Raw genomic sequence first — 24,093 nt, forward strand, 5'->3', positions numbered from 1 at the left:
CAGCTAGTAAATCTGATGTACTGTCTGCACTCGACATCGCAGCCTTTGATCTCGTCCGACTTAAATCATGCAACCTTGGAATGCTATAATAAGGCATCCAATAAGATAGCCCCTGAAAAAACTCAAAAAGTACAGCCAAAGAAAGTCTCGTCCCCATGGTACTCCTCGGCCCTTAAAGCACTAAAAATCAAATGCCGGAAAAAAGAGCATGCTTGGAGAACAAAATATGATGCAGCTCTGAAGCAGGTTTATTGCGCGGCACTTGATGAATATAAGATAGCTATTATTCAGGCCAAAACCACTTGCTTCACTCTTAAAATCCAAGAGGCGGCAAATGTCCCTAAGGAGCTATTTCAAACGGTTACATCATTACTGAAATGTCCCCCGGATGTAACTTTTATTCCCGACCAAGATTTTGTAAATAAATTAGCCTTATTCTTTCAGAATAAGGTTCAAAAGGTATACAATGAATTTTCCAGTGTGGCTGAAGGCTCCAAGGGAAAGGATCAAGTGCCATCCACACTTAAGGTCAGAGCACATGGCTTATCTCACTTCTCAGTTTTGGCAGAAGAGAAAGTAGCCCGTATGTTGCCTCAAATTAAATCTGGTTCCCCTTTGGACCCGTGTCCACCGCCCATAATACACCTGGCCCCTGAGGAAATTAGGGGCATATTATCAAGTGGGTTTATCTCTGATTTTTTGGCTTTAAAAGCCAAGAAAGGGGAGATAAAATTATCTCCCTATTACCTAGCTGTCGCTAACACCAGTTAGCGACAGCTAGTAGGAGATAGCAACCATCTTGGGCCCCGCTTTGCATGTCAGTGATATTTATCACTAATGACATGCAAAGTGGGCGTGTCAAGATGCTAAGCGCAAATATCTCCAAAAGCTAACACCTGCCCCTGAGCAGTTCTTAGCCATGTTATCCAATGGTAGGTGGATAACATGGCTAAGAGCATTAGCTCGGTAATGCATGAATATCGCGTACTTTTCAGCGATATTCATGCATTTTAGGCCGATTTTTATCGCTTAGAGATATACCTTGATAATAGCAAGGTTCCTAAGCGATAAAAATCGTCACAGCTCGGCGATAGAAATATCGCTGCTAAACCAACATAGCGATAATTATCGCTAGTTGTTGGTAATATGCCCCACAGTTCTGTTCTGACCCCTGTGCTAAACACCATTCTTTCCTCCGGAGTATATCCTTCACAGTGGAAAAGGGCCTGTATCCGTCCCCTCTTAAAGAAGCCCAAGCTCAACCCATTGGACGAAAAAAACTATTGTCCCAATTCCTGTTTACCATTCCCGGCCAAAGTATTAGAGAAGGCCATGAATATGGAGATAACATCCTTCTTAGAATCTTATAATATTCTTGATAACACCCAGCATGGCTTCTGCTCGAAGCACTCTACAGAAACCGCTTTGCTTATGGCAGCTGAAGAAATACGCTAGGTCATGGACTCCAAGGGTAGGGCTATTCTGGTTCTGCTAGATTTAACAGCAGCCTTTGATACTGTGAACCATTTGGTGGTAATTCAAAGGCTTCAGGACATCGGTATCTCGGATTCAGCTTTAGCCTTGTTGTCCTCATTCCTGGCATCCAGAAAACAAATCATCCACTGGGACAGACTTCAATCGGAGGAATTCTTGTTGCCGTAAGGTGGCCCTCAGGGATCGGCATTATCCTCCACTCTTTTTATTATTTATGTTGCCCCATTGGCAAAACTAATAAAGAGTTTTGGGTTCTCGCTGGTGTCATATGCTGATGACACTCAGCTGATAGTATCAGCAACCCAGGCAGAGGATGTAATGGCAGTCAAATTCTCTAATTGCATCTCAGCTTTGATGAATTGGATGAGTGATAACTTTTTAAAATTAAATACAGAAAAAACGGAAGTTGTAGAGTTTGGACATAAGTCTGCCATCTGGGGCCAGCATTGGTGGCCATCCTCAGCAGGGGCCTGCCCAGTGCCAGTAACTAAGGTCAGAAAACTTGGCTCTATGTTTGATAATGAGCTGAACTGGGATGCACAGATTAATCAACTGTCATCAGCCTGTTTTTTTATGCTTAAACAGTTGAAAAAGATCCTTTCATTTATTCCTCTTATTCTGAGGAAAACTGTGATAATTGCCACAATTCTTTCGAGAATTGACTATGGTAATGCTCTGTACTTGGGAGCCGGGGTAAGACAACTGACCAAACTGCAATCAATCCAAAATGCGGCGGCCAGAGTCTTACTTAACTTACCGAAAAACCATCCTACCTCATCTGCCTTAAAACAACTTCATTGGCTCCCAGTACGAAGGCGCATCGAGTTTAAATCACTCTGTCTGGTTCATAAAGCCCTATCTGGTGGTATGGCAAAGGATGTGCAGTCCTTGTTTCCCCGGTACATACCTGCACGTGATTTAAGATCGGCCACGCTTGGGTTGGTCAAAGTTCCCAAGATAAAGAAAGTAAGATGGGAAGGAAAATGTTTCTCCTTTCTTGCTTCTAAATTATGGAATTCAGCTCCCATTCTTTTGAGAAAGGAATTGAAAAGAAGGATGTTCCTGAGGGAAATCAAAACCTGGCTTTTTACTCAACAATAATTCGTGATTGCATTGTGTTCTGTTCAGTTTCCATTGCGCCAGGACGCCTCGGCAGCAGTGCGCTCTACAAATATTTTCATTCATTCATTCATCCTGTCGCAACTTGATTATGTCAATTCTCAACTTTCCACTATTCCCAAACTGCATCTGCATATTTTTCTTCAAATCATCCTAAGACGGAAATACCCATACAGTTTGATGACACTTGTTGCACTTCTTGCCCTCGTTGTAATATATATATATATATATATATATATATATATATATATATATATATATATATATATTGGCAAAACTCGGAAACCCCAAAGCTCCCAGGTTTCAAGGAATGAGAGCACTCGAAGCAAATGTGGCGTAGGTCAGCCAAGTCTTTATTCATTACACTCCCTCGAAAAAATAGTCAGTTAGCAAACGCGTTTCGGCGTTTCCGCCTTCGTCAGTGTAACTGACACTATTTACAAATCAGATTTAAATCAAATAACATCGTGATCGTCATAGGTCACGTGTCAATTCATGTGCATTGACATAAACGAAGGTACTCAGAACAATACATTCACTGCTTTTGCGGCGGCCATCTTTGAATATGTAATTCACTATATTACATATGTACAAAATAGACACAATGAAAAAGAACTAATAACTAATTCATTTGTAATGACCATTCAAATTTAAAAAAGGAAACATTCAATTCGTTTCAATGATCAATCTTACTTATCACCCATAGATTGAGATGGTAAATGCGCCGCTAGTACCAACAAATGCGAGTTTCACTCAAAATTTATCGTGAAAGTCGCCTATGTTCACATGGTTTTACGTTACCATTCTTGCATCGCAGTTGTCATATATACAGTTTTAGCCCTGGATGGGCATATGAATTATTTACATTATTTACATTCCAGCCTTGAATAGGCCTTTCATCAATGACCAAATCAACTGATAAATAACTGCATTTGTATTAGTCAACATATTGAAAATAATGTGCTAAACATTCGTGGTAACTTCACTCTACTCCGTTTCAAGGACACTATATACAAATTTACATCACTGGTTCTTCAACAAAGAGGGAAGGAAACAATTGGAGGGATGCTCAGATGTGAGTCCACATCTCTTCTTCATTATTCATCCCTCCCGGGGTTTTGGTCTGTAACTGGATAATAAATCGTGATTCCAGTGTTCTCAGCTTTTTTACCCAATTGCCCCCTCTTTCTGTTCTGACCAACTGATCTAGAATGAAATAAGTCAGAAGATTGCTATTACTAGCATGTTCCTTTTCAAAATGACGGGCTACTGGGTAGTTAGGGTCCTTTGATGTAATCGCCCTCATATGCTCTAGGACCCGGAGTTTGGTTTGTTTAACCGTGCTCCCTACATACCTCTTCCCACAGGGACATGTTAGACAATAGACTGTGTAGTCAGAGTTGCAATTCAACAGTTTGGTTATTCTGCCTTTCCTCTTTTGACCAGGTATGTAATACTCCTTGATTTTCTGCGAATTCTTACAGGCCTTGCACTTCATGCAAGGATAGAAGCCGGAAACAGGTGGTTTTGTCTTCCTTTTATGTTCAAAGTGGCTATTTACAAGATGGTCTTTGAAAGATTTCCCCTTTCTGTAGGTCACCAGGGGGTGATCAGATAAGGACTTCCCTATTATGGGATCTGCTTTTAAGATCTTCCAGTTCTTCCGCATCGCGTTGAAGACTTCTGGAGATTTTTCAGAGAAGTCAGTGATTAGCCTGATCTTGTCATCTTTAGGTTTGGATCGATTAATTAATAGATCCTTCCTTTCGACCAAATTGCTCCTCAACTCTGCTTGTGTGAGAATTCCTTTCCCATAGCCTCTCTCGGAAAATCTCATTCTTGACTGTTCCCTAGAGTTTACAAACTCCTTGGGGGTCGAGCAATTGCGTTTCATTCGCAAGAACTCCCCCAGGGGGATGTTGTTAATTACACTGCGGGGATGATAGCTGCGTGAGTGCAATATAGTATTGCCCGCCGTAGGTTTTCTGAAGACGGCGGTTTGTATTTTCTTGTCTTCCACGAAGACCCGTAGGTCTAGGTAGAACACCTCACTTTGACTGATACTGCTTGTGAAGCTCAGATTTAGACTGTTTTTATTTAAATCTGAGATATATTCCTCAGCCTCATTCTGTGAACCCCGCCACACCAAGAACAAGTCGTCGATGTAGCGGGTCCAAAGAACAATATTGTTCATCCACCGTTCGTTGGTCCCTGCCCAGGCCACGTGCTTCTCCCACCAGCCCACGAAAAGATTCGCGTAGCTGGGAGCGAAGCACGTGCCCATTGCAGTCCCCTGCAGTTGCAAATACAATTTTCCTGCAAACAAAAAGATGTTATTACGGAGACAGAAGTCCGTAAGCTCTAATAACATGTGGTTATGGCTTCGGTACTTGATAGGTCTTAATTCAAGGAAGCTTCTCATTGCCATTAAGCCGTCCTCATGTTTGATTGATGTGTACAGGCTGGCAATGTCCAAAGTTATTAAGAACATATCTTCTTCCCAAACCACACCCTGTATGATCCGCAGAAAGTCCTTCGTATCCTTTATATACGAACTGAGGTCCTTCACGAAAGGGGCAATGAAGCTGTCGATATAGCTCGATGTTTTCTCTAGTAAGCTGTCCTTGGCAGATACAATCGGTCTGCCTGGGGGCCAGATTTTACTCTTATGTACCTTGGGCAGGTGATAGAAAGTCGCAATTTGCGGGTGATCACATTTCAGATTTTTCCAGTCTTTGAGATCAAGGATACCTTTATCCTTCCAATTATTTATTAGGTCATTGAATGCTTTTATGCTTTCAGTATATTTAATGCGTTTGATCTCCACATAATGTTTCTTGTTGTTCAGTTGGGATAGGGCCTCATCCTCATATTGCCCTCGTTTAAGAATGACAATATTGCCCCCTTTATCACTGGGTTTGATGATTATGCTGTTATCGTCTTTTAAATTCTGAATTGTTGCCCATTCATCCTTGGTCAGATTCTTCTTGTTGGCGTTAAAACCTTCCAATTGGAGATACTTAAGTTCCTCAATGACCATCTCCTGGAAAGTGTCTATTCCGTCATGCGGTGTTCTCGGATTTGTTTTTGATTTTATAATCATGTCACTCTTGCAACCTTGTTGAGTGATGCCACAGTCTTCCAGAGTCTGTGTAGGTTGAACCTCCCAATCCTGGGAATAGCTAGTTCCAATGAGTGTTTGTGCTACCGCAATTGCCTCAAAATCTTGTCCTGTAATCATTGAGAGTGGATCTTCTCCTTCAATGGTAGTTCCATCAGATGCTTTCGGGTTCAGAGTATGGATTTTATGTAATTTCAATTTTCTGATAAATCTAAAAAGATCTATCCTGGTTTGTGTGTAACTGAACGCAGGAGTCGGGCAAAAGGTAAGTCCAAGCTTCAATAGTTCTTCTTCTTTGGGAGTCAGTATCCGGTCCGAGAGATTGATTATGGTGTTCTCTGTTGTATTCATTGTGGTCCTTTCCAGGTCTTCCCTCGGGCACTCCTTGTTACCACCGGTGTAGATCTTCCTTGGGCGCCCCCGCCTCCCCCTCCTCGTTTTCCTTTTGGTGTTTTTGGAGGGTGTGTTGTTGCTGCGGGTCGCTCTCTGAGTCCTCTGATGACCTCGTACTCCTCGAAAAAAGGATCGTCTTCAGTGAGATCGGCTCTGGCCCCTCCCCCTTCTGCACCTCCCAATTCTACGGTGCTCCTTGCTCTGATTGATTCGTCCTCTGAAATTTCAGATTCTTCAGTGCTCGCTGGGGTTCGATTCTTCAGTTTGTCCTGTTGTATCTTTCTTCTTGGGGCATCGTATTTTCGTGCAAATGTCAATATCCTGCCATTTGCATAGTCCTTTTCATCTCGGATGTATTTAGATTGCTTCCTCAATTTTATGGTGTTCTCATAATCTATTAACCTTTTCTTCATCTGTTCCCGCAACTCCTCACATTTTTTTGTATCTTTTTCGTCGCTAATCTTAGCTTCTATTGCCTTTATTTCCTCCTGCAATTTATTGCGATCACTCCATGCGTGTTTCACCAGCAGTTTTAGCATTCCTTGCATAACATCGCTCATAAATTCGGACCATTCCTTTAAAAGTTCATGGTTGGGTTTTTCATATGAGGGGACCAGTAGGATTCTCAATCCCCTAGGAACCCTCCCAACTTCCAAATATTTCTGAAGGCTGGTGGCCTCCCACCACTTGCGGATTTCTCGCTCATATGTCTTTTCAAGGGTGGCATATAACTTTGTCAATGTATCAGGTGTGCTTGCTGCCGTTGATGGAGTTGTTTTCTTCCGTGCCCCTGTTTGGGGGATAAACAGAGAGTCTGCTGCTTGCTCCCTTTCACTATCAGTGAACATAACTTTGGTCGAGGGGTTGAATTTCTTTGCGTGGCTCTGCCTCTCGCTTAGGCTGTACGTGTTCTTGCCGGATATTTCAAACAATGGTGTAAGCGTCGCTCACTCACCCGTTCCAGAATCCCCAGCCGCCGAGTTCCCTCACGGTCAGTTGTTCTTTCCCGGGTTGAGTTTGGCGATGTCTCGCTGCAATACCAAGTCGTGCACCTTTGCACGCTGTTCCGGCGGGGCCAGACGGCAATCCAAATTTTCGGCACTCGTTTTTCACCAGCCTCCGCTCCGCTCGAACACGGGTGCCTCTCTCGCACGGTGAGATGCGATATGTATTGGCAAAACTCGGAAACCCCAAAGCTCCCAGGTTTCAAGGAATGAGAGCACTCGAAGCAAATGTGGCGTAGGTCAGCCAAGTCTTTATTCATTACACTCCCTCGAAAAAATAGTCAGTTAGCAAACGCGTTTCGGCGTTTCCGCCTTCGTCAGTGTAACTGACACTATTTACAAATCAGATTTAAATCAAATAACATCGTGATCGTCATAGGTCACGTGTCAATTCATGTGCATTGACATAAACGAAGGTACTCAGAACAATACATTCACTGCTTTTGCGGCGGCCATCTTTGAATATGTAATTCACTATATTACATATGTACAAAATAGACACAATGAAAAAGAACTAATAACTAATTCATTTGTAATGACCATTCAAATTTAAAAAAGGAAACATTCAATTCGTTTCAATGATCAATCTTACTTATCACCCATAGATTGAGATGGTAAATGCGCCGCTAGTACCAACAAATGCGAGTTTCACTCAAAATTTATTGTGAAAGTCGCCTATGTTCACATGGTTTTACGTTACCATTCTTGCATCGCAGTTGTCATATATACAGTTTTAGCCCTGGATGGGCATATGAATTAAAAAAAAAAATATATATATATATATATATATATATATATATATATATATATATATATATTCCTGTACGTCTCTCCTCCTTCTCCAGGAGCATATAGTGAGGCGCACACAAGGGGGTGATTTCATTTCATTTTGTAGATTGTCGATAGTTAAGGTGATTCAATGTTAATACATATTAAAAACATGATTATTCATACATAAGTACAGGTATATACAACTATGTACACATGAGACCGACTTGGAGGTCTATATAGTGTATGTGTCTTTCCCATACTTTAAAACATGCACCAATTAACTTGCGTAATAAGTCACAATAGTAAGGAATGCTGATCCTTGTATTGTTGCTTCTAGCCCTGAATGGGCCTTGTGTTTGACCACTGTATATAGGGCAAACCTAACCAACCTTACTCAGAGTATACAGTGCATGTAACTTTGCTCCACTAGTCATGATAGCCCCTCTACACTGTGTAGGACCTATCAATGTCCCTGTGACTCGGTGTGTGGCAGCTCACTGTGCAGGATGTACTGAAGAGATACTGTGTCCTATCCTAAACTCTCATTCTGTCCATTACTCTTGTACAGTCTTATCTTATGTGTGCCCAAAGTTCTTCCTCATTATTTAGTCCTGTGGTATTCTTTGACTGCATCTCGATAATGTACCTAGACTCAAGTTGCCGTAATTTTCTTACCCTGTCACCCCCTCTCTTATCTTTAGGGATGCAGTCCAAACAAAAGTACCTTAAGAGTTTACAGTTCGATTTATGAAACTCTTGGAAGTGGCGTGCCCCGGGATATACCATATCATGATTAGTTATGGCTCTCATGTGCTCAAGCACCCTCTTTTTAGCAGGGTGGATCGTACTTCTGATGTAGTTAAGTCCACAGGGACATGTAAGGCAGTAGACTGCAAACTCTGTGTTAAAGTTCAACAGTTTATCGATTTTCCTTTTGGTTTTTCTGCCAGGAATGCTAAACTCCTTTACTTTCTGCCCATTTCTGCATGCTTTACAGTTCATGCATGGAAAATACCCTGTAACTACATCTTTCCTTTTCGGATTTTTCGAAAAGTGACTCCTCACCAGATGGGTGCTGATTGTAGGGCCTCTTCTGTGTGTTATCAATGGTGCTTCTGGTAGGTCATTTCCTATGACACTATCTAGTCTGAGGACTCTCCAGTTTTTATGGAAGATTTGATGGATTTCTGCAGACTGGGTTGAATAGTCTGTAATCATTCTGATATCATTATTATCTTTCCCTTCCTTGCTCTTAGCTTCTCCCATGATCAGATTCATCCTTACTAACTGTCCACCTTTCAATTCCGCAGCTTTTAAAGTACCTGCTCTGTACCCCCTTGCTAGTAATCTTTGAAAAGACTCCTCTTTGGCTTTCTGAAACTCCTTTTCTCCTGTGCAGTTCCTTTTTAATCGCACAAGTTCCCCAAAGGGAATCCTCTTGATAACATTGTCGGGATGAACGCTAGTCGCATGTAGCATGCTGTTTCCCGCTGTGGGTTTGCGGTATAGAGCCGTGTTTATGTTCCCTTCCTCTATATATACTCTCAGGTCTAGGTATACAACTTCTTGTGTGCTGATACAGTCAGTGAATTCCAAATTATAATCATTGTTGTTGAGGGCCGCCACATATGCCTCAATGTCCTTCCTAGATCCCTTCCAAATAATGAAGAGATCTATGTAGCGAGCCCACAACACAATGTTTTCCAGCCAATTTTCCTGTTCCCCTGACCATGCTACGTGCTTCTCCCACCAGCTCACGAAAAGGTTCGCGTAGCTGGGGGAGAAGCACGAACCCATGGAGGTCCCCTGTTCTTGTCGGTACGGTTCTCCTGCAAAAAGAAAAATATTATTCCACAGGCAAAACTCAGTAAGTTCCATTAGCATGCAGTTATGTTCGTAATATTTCGCCTCCCGTTTTTTTCAGGAAGACCTCGATCGCCTGGAGCCCATTCCCATGTTCAATGCTCGTATACAGGCTTGTGACGTCTAACGTCACCAAATGCATGTCGGGTTCCCACTGTATGCCAGCTATAAGTCTCAAAAAGTCTTTGGTATCTTTGACATAAGAGCTTTAGTTCCGGACCCATGGGTTAAGGAAACAGTCAATATAAATCGATGCTTTTTTCAATAGGCTGTTTAATGAGGAGACTATCGGTCTTCCTGGTGGACTCACGGTGCTTTTATGCACCTTCGGCAAGTGGTAGAAGGTAGGTATCTCTGGTGCCTCACATCGGATATATTTGTAGTCCAAGTCTTTAAGGATACCTTTCCTATGCCATTTCTCTAATATCTCATACAAATCCATGACACTTTTCTCATAGGTTGTTCTTGTTACAATCTTGTAACATTCCTGATTCATAAGTTGTCTTAAAAAATATATATATATATATAAATACAAACACTTCCTGACCCCACCAAATTGCAGGGTGGAACCACACAGGCACGGACCTCTTGGAACTACTCTCACATAAATTAGGGACTCCCACACTTCCTTAGTGTGTAAGCAGTGCAATCATTATTTTCGGCATACAGATTATCGGACGAGTGTCCTCCATGACGCGTTTCGCTCCACTAGAGAGCTTGACCACATGATGCGTCTCAGTAAGTATGATGTTTTTAAAGTGAGCTGTGTGCACAATCAGCCATAAAAAATGGACTGGTTGATCGCTGTGCAAATGAACATAGACATAAGACTTTGGCATTCAGTACATGATCATACAAATGCAGTAAACTTGCTAATGTATAAAATACAACCTGCAAAGAGCAAAACTAAATATATAGTGCAAATAGAGTCAAAAGTGATAACCAGTAAACAAATCACTGTGAAACCGCCAATCCCCGCAAATGTCACATCAGCTTTTAAACTGCAATATTTCATGAGGTTAACTACCTAATACCCTATACAGTTTAAACCCAGAATAAATGCATAGTGCAAAATAAACTGTTAAGAGTGATGGTTTCTACATTTCGACTCAAAAAAAGAGAGCAGATCACTCTAAGGTCAATCACGGCCAGAGCCGGAAAGAACTAAACTCAGGTCTTAGTAAACTGCATTTTAAAATCATTACTGTTCAAAATTAGTAATGTGTAAGGCAAAGTTATATAGCTTTGATCTGTGCAATATTCCTACCACTACAAAACAACATGTGTATGCCTATAAAAACCATCACAAAGGATAGCTCTCACCTCGGCCAAAAAGAACAGAGCGCACTCAACTCCAAGTGTCATTCTTTGTCAATCTTCAAGCAATCCAGGTACTATTTTTGTTTGAAGCCCAACACGTTTCAAACTTTTAAATCCTTGTTCACGGGCCAATTAATGACCATCACAGTGTGCCATGCTTTCCATCCATTTATTGACATGATAACAATTGGGCTCATGTGAGCGTCTCAATGACTTCCTCATTGATGCATTCTGGGATTGGAAGTTCGCAGCACGACAATTTGGTAACCATCAAAACCTGCAATAGATAAGTACATTGTCAATATCATATGGCACATTACCAAGATTGTCACTTAATATATATATTTCGCTGAAAGTTCCACACAGAGCTACAATTCCATATATATATATATATATATATATATATATATATATATATATATATATATATATATATATATATATATATATATATATATATGTATATGCCAAAATAGAAGTCGGAGAACTCTCAGGATATCCCCCAATTAATGTTTTTAGTTTAAAAACCCATTCACAGATGCGTTTCAGAGCAATTCCTTTCTTAATGCTGGTGAGTTTCAAATAATGTTGGCAGTTCTCATAATTTAAACCCATTGGCGAATTCCATCTGCAAGAATCAAAGAGGGACTCGCATGTTATTCACTTGTATGATCTTTTCTGGCTGCCATTTTTATGTGACATCCTTTCTTCTTTACTAGATGGTAGTGCTAATGCTCTGACTCGATATTAAATATTACAGGAACAATTTCCAGTGCCCCATTACACCTTCTGTGGTGCAAAGCAAAAAAGCACGCATTGCTTTAAAAACACGCTAATGTGTCAATAATTAGTAATTTTGTCTTGATTTACCCTGCATGGGTTCGTCTCTCGCCTTTCTTTTCACAGAGTGCCAATGGTTTAAGGTGTCCCACCCCTTTGCCACTCCTTCATCAATATACCATAGGTAAAAGTAGAATTACTTGTCACCTTAAACTTGTATAGATTACAGCACACAGACAACGGTATGATGTCTTCGCGGTGGTTCTAGCAGCCACATTAGCGCTAAGCAGCAATGTATGCGAAAATGCAAAGGGAGAGGAAAGGAATGCGCTGTATTTCATAAATACTGTGCATTCCTGCAGCTTCACTTTGGCGTAGGGCAATGCAGCAAGAAGACTTGCGGCGCTGCCCTACGCCAATTCCTCATAAATGAGGCCTTTTGCTTTTATTTATTTATTTATTTAGCCACATCTTTGACCACGCCCTCACGCTCTCTGACCTTTGGTTTGCTAAACACTGTTTGATATAATTTCCCCACCGTAAAAGTTATTTGCTGTGGAAATTGGAGGCTTGTATGTTTGTCGATAGTTTTGACAGTGTGGTCACAGCATCAAAAGGTTTGAAGACCTCTGCTCTTCAAGGAAAGAAGACAAGTCAACTTTGTGCTATAAAGAGTAAACCCTTAGTCACCTATCATGCATGTGCCTGACACCCCAGCCCTTACAGAGATGCTATCTGCTGACCCTTTACGTTGACACTAATATAAGATCAATCTCAGAAGCAGGTAAATACTGTTTCAATTAAAAAAATCCTGACTGTATCATAAAATTAATGACATTTTTAGATTTAACTTACAAAATATTAATATTTAAGCATATTTAACTATTGTACATTTTTAACCTTGTTTTAAGAAATTCACTCTGATGTGTGTGGAATAACTATTTCATTTATTGTAATCATTGTGATTAATACAATAAACGTTTTGTACAGTACTGTACTGCACACAAAGTGGCTTTGTGTGGCTTCATAAATCTCTTAGAGGTTTGCTACACGCATGTATCCAATTGCGTGGTGCAAATGAGATGCAAGCCTCTCATAAATATGCCCCTTTATTTTCTGAACTACTCTGCATTCTAGCCTTGCTGTTATTGTTCATAAGTGTAAATGTACCATCCTTTGATGGAGATGTTGACCCCATTGATGACAGGTTATTTTTCACAAGGATTATTCGTAGCAGCATTCATCTGTATGTGATGTGTTCTTTCTAAAGAGGAGGGGACCTTTATAGCTGACAAGATATAGTCTTTACAAGCTAACCTACAGCGATGCCAGGGTGTAAGCGGTCGAGTGTAGCAGGGGTAGTGGAACCAAGAACCACATGTGTAAAGGAGCCCAGTGAACCCCAATTACAACTTTTTAAACTACATAATAAAGGGGCAGGGAGCCATTTTCCCTGCTTGCATGAGAGCCTGTGGTGCCCTTGCTCTGCCACTGGACCATGGTGTTAATCTTTCGAAGAACAGGAGAAGTGAGGTTGTACAGACCTCAAGTCCAACTTGCACTTCCAATGTGCAGAGAACTGAAGTAATTAAAGAAGTATAGTACTTCTGCCTCAGCTGAACACTCACTTTGCACCTTTAAATGATATGGTATTCATTAAAGATGCCAAATCAAAAACATTTGAAAAACTCTGTATCTCAGTCGGCCTGCTCCTGGCTCATTGGGGTTCTATGTCAAAATATCGACTACAGAAATATCATGCTACCAAACTATCATAGCAAAACAAATTGGGTAGCAAAATACAGAGAAGGTATACGGATAGGTATGGATGTACTATTCTGAACTGCTGATCTACATACCATGAAGATATGTATAAGGTCGAGGGACATATATCTGTGGTTGAGTACAAAAAAACTATCCTTACCTCTACATGCTTACCTTGTTGATATTATGGGCCTTGATACTTTTTCGCCAATATCTCAAGTGGATGCTAAGGTGGAATACCACATTGGAATACAACAGTGACGCAGACTAAACGTAGGGTGATAAACAAGAGCAATCAGGCTTTAACCAGAGAAAGCACACATCTCCCTCCTCATGTACAGAACTATTGGTAAGAAAATAGCAGTCCGTCTCATTTACTGCTGTAAGTGACCTCTCTGAGAGTGAGGGTTCAGGCTCTTCAGCATCAGACACAGCAGATTGGCTCATTTAAGAGAGCCATATGTTTCTCTGTACAGCTGCCTGTAGCATTATATTGGCAGATGACTTATTGTACTATATATCAAACCAAGTGTGTTACATAACTCTCAACTTTCCTTGGTCAGTACATGTTTATGTCAATCCGTCCGGGTCTTTCATTTTTTTTCATTTGAATAATGGAACTGCACAATACAAACAAAATAACTGGACTAGATGGTCAAGCTTATGTGTTACGAGCATCAGTGTTGTGATATGCAATATATATAGTTTTAAAGTCAAGCCACTTGGGGGATGCTTTCAGAGCTGAATGGGCTTTCACGACTCAACAGGGAAAGTCCGAATGGCCCATTCAGTTGTGGCATCCTGCAGTGCAAGGCCACCTTGGTCATGTTTGTCAGGACTACATTTAGGGGCCGATTTCGATGGGGTCTGAAACAGCTCCGACCGTCGGTTGAAGCCGTTCCGACCGCATCGAAATGTCCTGTTCAGATTCCTTTCCGACCGACCCATTATGATGTGGTCGGTCAGAAAGGAATCCGAACAGGCTTTCCAAATGGCTTCCGACGGGCTCGGAGAGCCTGTCTGCCATTCGGAAACGGATCAGTAACTCTAGGCCGCCCTAGGGATTACCATGGCGGATTCCTATAGCTGTTCTGTGCTGGCCTTGCCAACACAGAAAGGCTGTCGGAATCTGGCTTTGGGGGGCCACAGCAGGGCCCCCATGGGTGCAAGGCCTCAGAATGGCAGCCATTGGTGCCCCCCTGTCGATCCCCGCACCTTGAGGTGCCTGTTACGGGGTGCAGGGATGGAATACACCTCAGCTCTTTACAATGAGAGCATGCATTCCGGTCAGAATGCATGCTTCCATTGTAAAGAATAGGAGTGTGACTGAACACTGTTCGGACGCATCCTAATTGCTGGTTTGGGACTGCCGACAGGAGGTCGGTTGGTTCCAGTTCCAGATCGATATAGGACAGACTCAGGTCCATCCGACATCTAAATCGTCCCCTTAGGGTCCAGTCCTTCCTCCCACTTCTCGCCTGTATTTCATTGTGTCTGTGCAGGTAACCTAGGGACTCTTGTCGTCTGCGGCTTACTTAACAAACATAGCTGCCAGGTTTTGTAGGACCATGCATGATGTGCTTGTCCAGTCCAGGTTTTTTCCTTTGAATTCTGTGACTAATAGTACCATTTTATAGTGCAATAAACAAGACTAAAAGTACCTGAAGCCAAACAAAAAACCTGTATTGGAGCAGCACAGCACACATGGTATCACTCTTATCTGGTACCATGAGGCACGAGGCAGGTACACAACCACTGATGTGCTCTAAGCAGCACTAAATAAACAAGAGCAAAGTCATTCTGTTTGAAGAAAAGCCCTACCCACTAAGATAGACTGGGCTTCCATCAAAAGATAAATTCTCTTAGAGGCATGCATTAACCTGGATACATGTTTTTATTTTATCAAACATTTAATACATTGCATGTGTGCGGCACTGTACAGCACACATGCAATGCGTAGAATGTATTAGATTTTCTATGGCTGCATGATTTTGTAATTGAGGGGCATGCTTCCAGTACAAATCCTATGCCAGGCAGCATGCACACACCTCTGTGCCGTGCTGAAAGGAGGCTTGTTTATGCATTGGGTGGGGAATGACAGCTGCAGCAAGTCGAGGCCTGCAAGACAGCACAGTTGTGGGATTGTGAAAGACTTATTGGGGACATGTTGATAGCTGACCCAGAGAGATACTATGCCCACTGCTTTCCATTGGCTTTTTGTTTTGTCAGTCTTATTTTCTTGCTTTCTATTCAATGGTTTTATTTCTTTTGGCCCATCCACTTAGCCTGTCTAGTGTCACTTTGATAGCCAGCTGTTATCCTTCCACAAATGTCTGCTTTTCTGTAACTTTTTTCTCTTTTTCTAAATTGAGTGAACACATTTCCCCCGTTCTCTGGTTTTCCCCACTTCTCCCAGCACATTTGTTTTCCTAAAATTCTAAAAATGTCATTTTCCACAACTTTGAATTCCAAGCCGCTCTTACAGACTCTCTCACTTTTATACAGCTTTGCCATTCAATAGCCTTCCTATGCTCTTTAACTCCATATTACGCTCTTTCTTGATCGTTCACTTCCACCCCATCCACATTGCTCTATCTCCACTTGCTTCTTTCCTAGTGCCCTCCATGTTGCTTCCCCCACCCACGCCCTCTGTGTTACTTCTCCTGCGTAACCCCGTGTTGCTTCCGCCAGCCCTCCATGTTGCTTTCCCCACCCTCCTGTTGCTTTACCATCCTCTGTGATTCCTCCCTCCTTGTGACTTCCCCAACCTGCCTTCTTTACCACCACCTTCATTCTTTCAACCCCACCCTCATGTCTGTTTTTTTTTACGGATTCAACTCAGATCGAGAAACAAAAAGTAGAACACTACTCAAACATTTTGGAGGCATGCGCATGCTTGTATGCGTGCTTTCAAAAGGACACAGCTGGCCATGTAGGCTTTTCCCCCTATTTATTTGCCACGGTGCATAGCATCATGGATGCTGTGCCGCATGGCTGAAAATATTGGCAAAGTCCATAGAATCAAAAGGTGAGACCAATAGACTTTTCCAAAACTCATTAATAAATATGTACTCCTTTCCCCCACTGGACAGTGCGGCACAGCAACTTTGGTTGTTGTGCTGCATTGAGCTACATATTTATAAATCTAAAACCAAGTCTCCAGTCCGGCAAGAGCAGTGCTTTCTTCCTACTGTTACTGCTGGTGCAGCCTGATTACTGGCCAGCAAAAAAACGAGAAAAATGCAGTAGCGGTTGGTGGTGGGAGTACCTGCCGGGAGGTGACGTGAAAGATCTGTTTGAATATTTGTAAATGAACCACCCTCCCGGCCTATGGTGGGAGGTAGTAATCTAAGGATTACGGACAATTACAGGTAAGTGAACATATACATAAATAAAACAAATTTTGTTGCGCACTGCGTCCCCAAATGCGATGCAGTGCACGCAACAAAATTTGTTTTATTTATTTATATGTTTACTTACCTGCAATCCTCCGTGATCCATAGATTACAACTCCCCACCCTGCTCCTCCCCCTCCCCACGTCACCGCCCGGCAGCTACTCCCACCACCGACCGCTACTGGCAAAATGTCTTCTAATCAGGTACCTACCGCACAGGTTGCCTAGAAGGGGTTGAGAGGAGTTCGCATTATTGGTCTAGGTTTTTCTGAACTCCTTCCTTGTCTTTTCTTGGATGTCTAGAGGTATACTCTTCTGGGTGAATAACAGGCGTGGTGCCTCTACTGAGGCTGGCAAATCAGATATGGTAAAATACCTGCTGGTTCTCCCATCTGATCCTGCCTGCCCTACTGCACACTAAAAACTGAAACAATAATGTGTTAAGAGAGTTTTTGCAGTAGTGGACCAGCAGGGTGAAAACCAGTGCAGTCCTGATAAACTGGGGCGCCTCATAAAACCAGGCATGTGGTACACTCTTTCTGTTCCTCTGACCCCAGCGACATTTCAACACTGTAAGAACAGCTTATGTAGTTAACCACAGACAATCAGGGACATATTTATGGGCAAGTCATGCAGTGAAGTGCAGCAGGTCACCTTACATCAAAATCCATGGATGCTGCGTGGGAACACCCAATCAATGCCCATGGAACCCCCTCCCTGGCATAGATTAATGCAACACAGTGTTGCATTTCTCGAGATTTATTAAGCCACTCGGGGCCAGGCAAGGTGGCTGTGTGTGGCTTCATAAAACTCATTTTTAATTTGCGGTGCTCCTGCACCATGATGCGTGGTGAAAGAGGGATGCAAAGGGGCTTACAAATATGCACTCAGTCCATAAAGAGTTTTACTTGTTGCATTTAATAGAATAAGGCTAACCCTTCCTCATATTCCCCTCTTCTTTGATTGTTGTTAATGTGGTTGTCATTTGAGCTTTACATAGCTATGCATGTGTTTTCCCTCTGCCACATTATGTCTTGAATTAAATCAAGCACTGCAGAAGTCAAAATGTCTGGTCTTGCCAAGCTAGTGCAATGGTTACATTGTTTTATTGTAAGTATATTCCACAAAATAAAAAAAAATCAAATAGTGACTGCTGTGTGCTTTCAATAAAAACCCTGGGCCTCATTTATGAGACCATGAGTCACTTTTACGCCGCCGGTGCGTCACTTTTTGTGACGCACCAGCAGCGTAAAAAATGTGCCTTGTTGCACCATATTTACAAAGTGACGCATCTAGGTAGATGCGTCACTTTGTAAACCCCTGCGCCACATTATACCTGCGCCAGGTATAATGTATGCAGGGGGGGCGTTCCGGGGCAAGAAAGGGTCGTAGAAGTGACGCAGTGAAATCTATGAGATTTCACTGCGTCACTTCTAGGACACCGTTGCGTCAAAATCTTGCGCCTGCCTCAGCAGGCGTAAGACTGACGCAGGCCCTTTCACATGGGGCTTTCCCCATGTGAAAGGAAGCATTGCTGGAGTTGCGTCACTTTTGTGACACACTCCAGCAATGCGTCAATTTTGCGCCATACAGATACGTCAGAAATACTGACGTATCTGTAACTCCTTGCGACAGGATGCGTCATATTATAAATATGACGCATCCAGCATGTCGCAAGTAGGGCGCAATGAAAAGTGACGCATCGCTGCTTTCACTCAGCGATGCGTCACTTTTCATAAATGAGGCTTCCTGTTTTTAAAAAGGTACTACCTAGCACATAAAATTTTAATAGAGCGGTACAAGTGCTTTTTAGCAGCCAGGTATACTTAGAATGGGTGCAGAAACTCTTTATCATTTTAATCCAGAACACAGTCTGATTCTTACTGACACAAAGAAAAGGTAAGTTGTTTTTGAATAGTAACCTTAAGACATAGTTTAAACACACTAAGAGGAGCAAGAAACAAGAACAAGGATAAAAGGAAGAAAGAAAAAAGCATTGGCAAATTTATGTATTGATTGTCACATAAGCCCTGGAATTGGAGTGAACTTCTGTTTAGGCGACTGTGCACATAAGATCAGACAAAATGGCCTCACTTACTGTGCAAGACAGCCAATGGCTGAAGTGGACTGACTCACTGTCCGTGTTGTGTGGGTGGAACAAATTCTGAATGACATTAGAACAAATCAATTGATGGCTATATGTTAATACAGAAACGTATTTACATTTATTTATGAAATGTTTTTGATTTCATGACGCGAGACAAACTTATTGTACAAATCGATCTCTTCGACACTATTAGCGGAATTATACACTTTGCGCACGCCCGATGTACATTGTGACAATTCTAGTTTCTAAAATTCTTTACTTAACGAGTCCGTAGTCAACGTATTTGCTATTGATTATGTATAGTGTTAAAATCATCATTAAATGTTTTATTATTTGCCCAGTAGATGGCAGCAGGAGATCATTTATACTAAATATAATACAGTCTAAAAATATAAAGCTGCCGCTCCCTACTGTATGAAAATGTATTGATTTATTGATCTAAACCATTTGGCGACAAATTGGTGCCTAAAATTAAGGATCTAAAATGTTTCAGAAGAGTACTTCTTGTGTTCGTGCTTCTGTCTTTTAATTGTAATTCAAACGTCCGTGAACTTCTTGTGAAATCTGCAGTATCAGCTGGCATAGTTTCAAACACGCAGAGAGAGATGTTCAAGATGTTTGTGGGAAAGGTGCACATTGCTGCGTTAAGACTAGAATTAGGGTCCTATTAACAAGAGCTTGCGCCCCTTTTGCACCACGCAACAGGGCACGAACCCTGTGCGGACGGAGTCTGGATTCTTTGGCAGTCTGTCCCTTGGGTCAATATCCACTTACACATTGGATGGGCCTGCGTGCTCTTGCGGTGATGCTGTTAGTGTCAAACACTTCAAACATGGTGCATCAGAAGTGTCGGCGGAGCCCCGCTGCAGAGTCAGGTGCAAGGCTCCACATTGGTGATTAATTGCTCCTTCGCTGGATTGGGTGATGCACATGGCAATCTGAATGGCAGGTGGTTATGATTTGTGTAGAAGAACTTCGTAGCCACATAGCTCAGTATCTTTGCTAGTGCCGTCCTTCTCCATTGGCATTAGCGGTCGCGAACAGGAATGCCAAAGGATTCAAACTGCAGACGCTCTGGAACTAACGGTTGAATTCTAAAGTGTAAGTGGAGAGGCGCAGTTTGCCCTTGCTGGCGTCTTACATGTCGTTCTCCCATTGAGCTGTTTCCAAGGACGTCGCTCCACTTTGGTGGCTGTCTTGTGTCTGTGGGTGCACTCTTGTAGCAGTGTGAGTCCTTGTTCTTATCTTCTTATTGATCTCTCCAGTGCACCAGTGGCCATCTGGTTCTTCAGGGTTACAGGATTGTCACGTCTTTTTCCCCATGATGTGGCGTGTTGCCACATTCTCTCCTTTGATGTTGCGGTGGTGGCAGCTTGCCACTTGGAGACGTGCAACTCCCCTTTGCCTGTAATGTGCCACCAGGAGTGCACCACACATTTCTCTCCTTCACTTTCAGGAGAGCAGAACGGTCCAAGCAGGGGCAAAGCGGCTGAAAAAAACAGTGGGGCATATTACTAAGGGCCTTATTGCCGCTTTAGCGGGAATTTTTCCCGCTAAAGCGGCAATAATTTTATCGCCCTATTACCTAGCTGTCGCTAACACCAGTTAGTGACAGCTTTAAGGAGATAGCGATCATCTTGGGGCCCACTTTGCATTTGAGTGATAATTATCGCTAATGACATGCAAAGTGGGCGTGCCAAGATGTTAGCGACTGGAAACAGTCGCTAACATCGTTATCTCCTATTATTTACTTTTGGAAATATTCGCGCTAAGCGCGAATATCTCCAAAAGCTAACGCCTGCCAAAAGCAGTTCTTAGCCATGTTATCCAATGGAAGCGATATTCATGCATTTCGCAGGATTTTTACAGCTTTTGAGATAAACCTTGATAATATCAAGGTATCTCAGCGGTAAAAATCCTCGGTGCTCTGCGATATAATTTTACCCGCTTACCATGCATAGCGATAATTATCGCTATTGCTTGGTAATATGCCCCAGTGTTCTCAACTCTCCTGCTGCTGGGTATGATGCTTTGTTTGCTATTCTGCTTTGGGTTTGGCTGCCTATGGCTTTACTGCTTTTGATGGACTCTTGGCTGGGCAGTTTTGGGCTACTTGAATGCGGTTTGGTGGGGTTTAGTGTTTCTGGCTGTTGTGCCCCACAGTCTCTCACTGTGGTGCCTTGTAAGGACACAAAAGGCTCTTCATGTCCTGTGGTTGCACTGGCAGGCTCAAGTGCAGGCTGTCCTGAAGGGTTGTCTCGCCATTCAATCATTAAGGGCAGAGGGCAGCTGGTTTGACAGTAGCACACAGCCTCAGCTATCAGTGTTGCAGTGATAGAAGGCGGCCACTAGGAGGCCTTGCAGTGCTCTTCAGGCTCGTCTTTGGTGACAGTGTGCCTGATTGCTGTAATCCGGAGTACGAGAAGGGAGGCTACTGCCACTGCTGTGGGCACCGAGATGAGGTGACTGGGAGCACCGCGGGCTCATTATTCAGGTCTGGTAGCATGGCAGCTTTATCTTTGCCAAAATATGCTAGCCCCGTTGTGGGCTTCACACCAGTCACGCCCCGAAATGCGGTGCAAGCAAGCTACCACTAAGTGGCGCTGCAGCCACTCTTCACTCATCTGCTGTGCCAGTCTTCCTTTAATTACCCAGTGTGCAGGCCATGCACCTCTCTTGGGGGCGCTGATGGGTGGAATGGGCTCAAAAGCTCCTGTGTGACCTTCAGTGTATCAGGGGCATTGCTTGATCATTCTATAGGCCGCTTGAATCTTTCAGAAAGGGTTCACTTAGAAGGGGCCCTTCTGCACAAGTCACTTACTCGCCTCCTGAGTTGGAGCTGAGGCGCGGTACCTCAAGAAACAACCGGGTGGCACTGCAGCCTCTCACCATCGTCCACAATGCTAATTCCGACGTGGGCCACACCGGTACTGAAGACTCTTGCGGGGGTGAGTGTTGGCTGGTGTGGCGCTAATTATTCCCCTCCTGGGCTTGATCTGAGTGTGAGGGAGCGGCTTCACAGTGGTGCTGCAGGTTCAAGGAATGCCGGTGCAGGTGTTACACCTGCCTGTTCCTCTGCCTGCTCAGGCGGGTAACACAGGCCCCAGCAGCCCATGCGGTGTGGGGGGCCCCTAGCTCCAAGGGGTCCCCTCGGCACTGAACTCTGGCCGGAAGAGCTCCTGATTGAGCCCGGAGGGGGCCCCCCTAAGTACCGTGCAGGGAGGCCCCCTAACTTTTCGTTACGCCAGTGTGCCTGCTTAGGGGTGGCAGAGCTTTTGACTCTCTCGCTGTGCACTGAGAAGGTCTTGGGTTCCTTTTCCCTCGCAGCAATGATCGGAATTAGCACCATGCAATAGCAAGGCTTGTGCAGGTGATAGATAGCCTTGTTCCGCGGAGCAGCGGTGCGGATTGTGGGTGCTTTGAGACAGCTCTGCAGTGTCTATATGTGCTGCTGTAGTGCCATGGCAGAGGTGCGAGGCGCACTATGCCGGGATGTCGATCCTCTTTAAACATGAAGGGGCTTATTTATGAGCCCATGCGTCACTTTTACGCCGCTGGTGCGTCACTTTTTGTGACGCACCAGAGGAGTAAAAAATGTGCCTTGTTGCACCATATTTACAAAGTGACGCATCTAGGTAGATGCGTCACTTTGTAAACCCCTGCGCCACATTGTACCTGCGCCAGGTATAATGTATGCAAGGGGGGCGTTTTGATGTAAGAAAGAGTCACAGAAGTGAGGCAGTGATATCTATATGATTTCACTGCGCCATTTCTTGGACACTAATGCATCAAAATCTTACGCCTGCCTCAAGGCAGGCGTAACACTAACGCAGGCACTAACAACATGGGACTTGCCCATGTGAAAGTACACATTACTGGAGTTGCGTCACTTTTGTTACACACTCCAGCAATGCGTCACTTTTGCGCTTACAGATACGTCAGAAATACTGACGTATCTGTAACTCCTTGCGACATGATGTGTCATACTGTAAATATGACGCATCGTTAGTGTCGCAGGGAGAGCGCAGTGAAAAGTGACGCATCGCTGCTTTCACGCAGCGATGCGTCACATTTCATAAATGAGGCCTGAAGTTCGGCAGGACAACTTGCTTGCAGGTGGGGGTAGCCTCTGCTATAGGTTGCCTCACATGCTGGTCGTGCTGCGCTGGGCCTCCTGCCTAAACCCGATCATACCTTCATTTGTGTGTTTTAGGACACATCGGGTGGGCACAACGGGGAGTATTCCGCTCTTCATCGGGCTGGTGCTCAGCTTCTCTGCAGGCCGTCGTATGTGTCCATCTGCCTCGCTGATCCTGCCACTGTAGTCAGCTTGTGACAGCGCTGTGGGCTTCACCTTCCTAAAGCACAGTTGAGGAAAGGCTTATCACAGCAGCTGTGGTGTGGTGTTGGAGACGGTCACTCTCCTTTCTCCCTTCTTCTGGCAGCGAAAGGGTTCACTCTCATCTTGGGGCGACGGGCTCACTTCCCTTGGCAGGCACGGGTGGCAGCGTCTATGGACCCACACACCCTCCTTCTTTAGAGCAGTTTGAGCGGAACAGCAGTTGAGGTCAAACCCCTTGTCGCCATTGTGAAGTCATGGGCTCTAGGCCCACATACTTAGAAATGACTGACGCAAACACAGTGGTAATGCTTAGTGAATTGGCCACAAGCACGTGCACTCAGGCCCTTTTATAGCAGGCCCACATCACTCAAGACGCCTGTGGTGGATGGGTGTGGGATGTGTGTGTGGACAGCCCTCAAAGGAGTGGCTGGTAAACTTGTGCCTGCTGAGAGACTACAAAATATCCAGCAGGACACTACGCAAGAGTGCCTGCATTGGCACTAGATAGGAATGCGACCTAGCGTGATAAATACGGCACTTTCATGCTCTTTCTGTGTAACTCATAACAGCAAGGGGATCTGCTGCGCTGTGTTACTTTTTGTGAACTATGGCACTTAGTT

The 24,093-nt window shown here is 43.6% G+C and overlaps 1 protein-coding gene across 1 annotated transcript in view; it reads left to right on the plus strand.

Annotated features, from left to right (window-relative positions):
* Positions 1-24,093, plus strand: part of FRMPD1 (FERM and PDZ domain containing 1) — a 1,126,186-nt gene that overhangs the window by 1,068,548 nt on the left and 33,545 nt on the right. The window lies entirely within an intron of this gene.

Source organism: Lissotriton vulgaris, chromosome 3_1 (assembly GCF_964263255.1).
Source record: "Lissotriton vulgaris chromosome 3_1, aLisVul1.2, whole genome shotgun sequence".
Classification (NCBI taxonomy): domain Eukaryota; kingdom Metazoa; phylum Chordata; class Amphibia; order Caudata; family Salamandridae; genus Lissotriton; species Lissotriton vulgaris.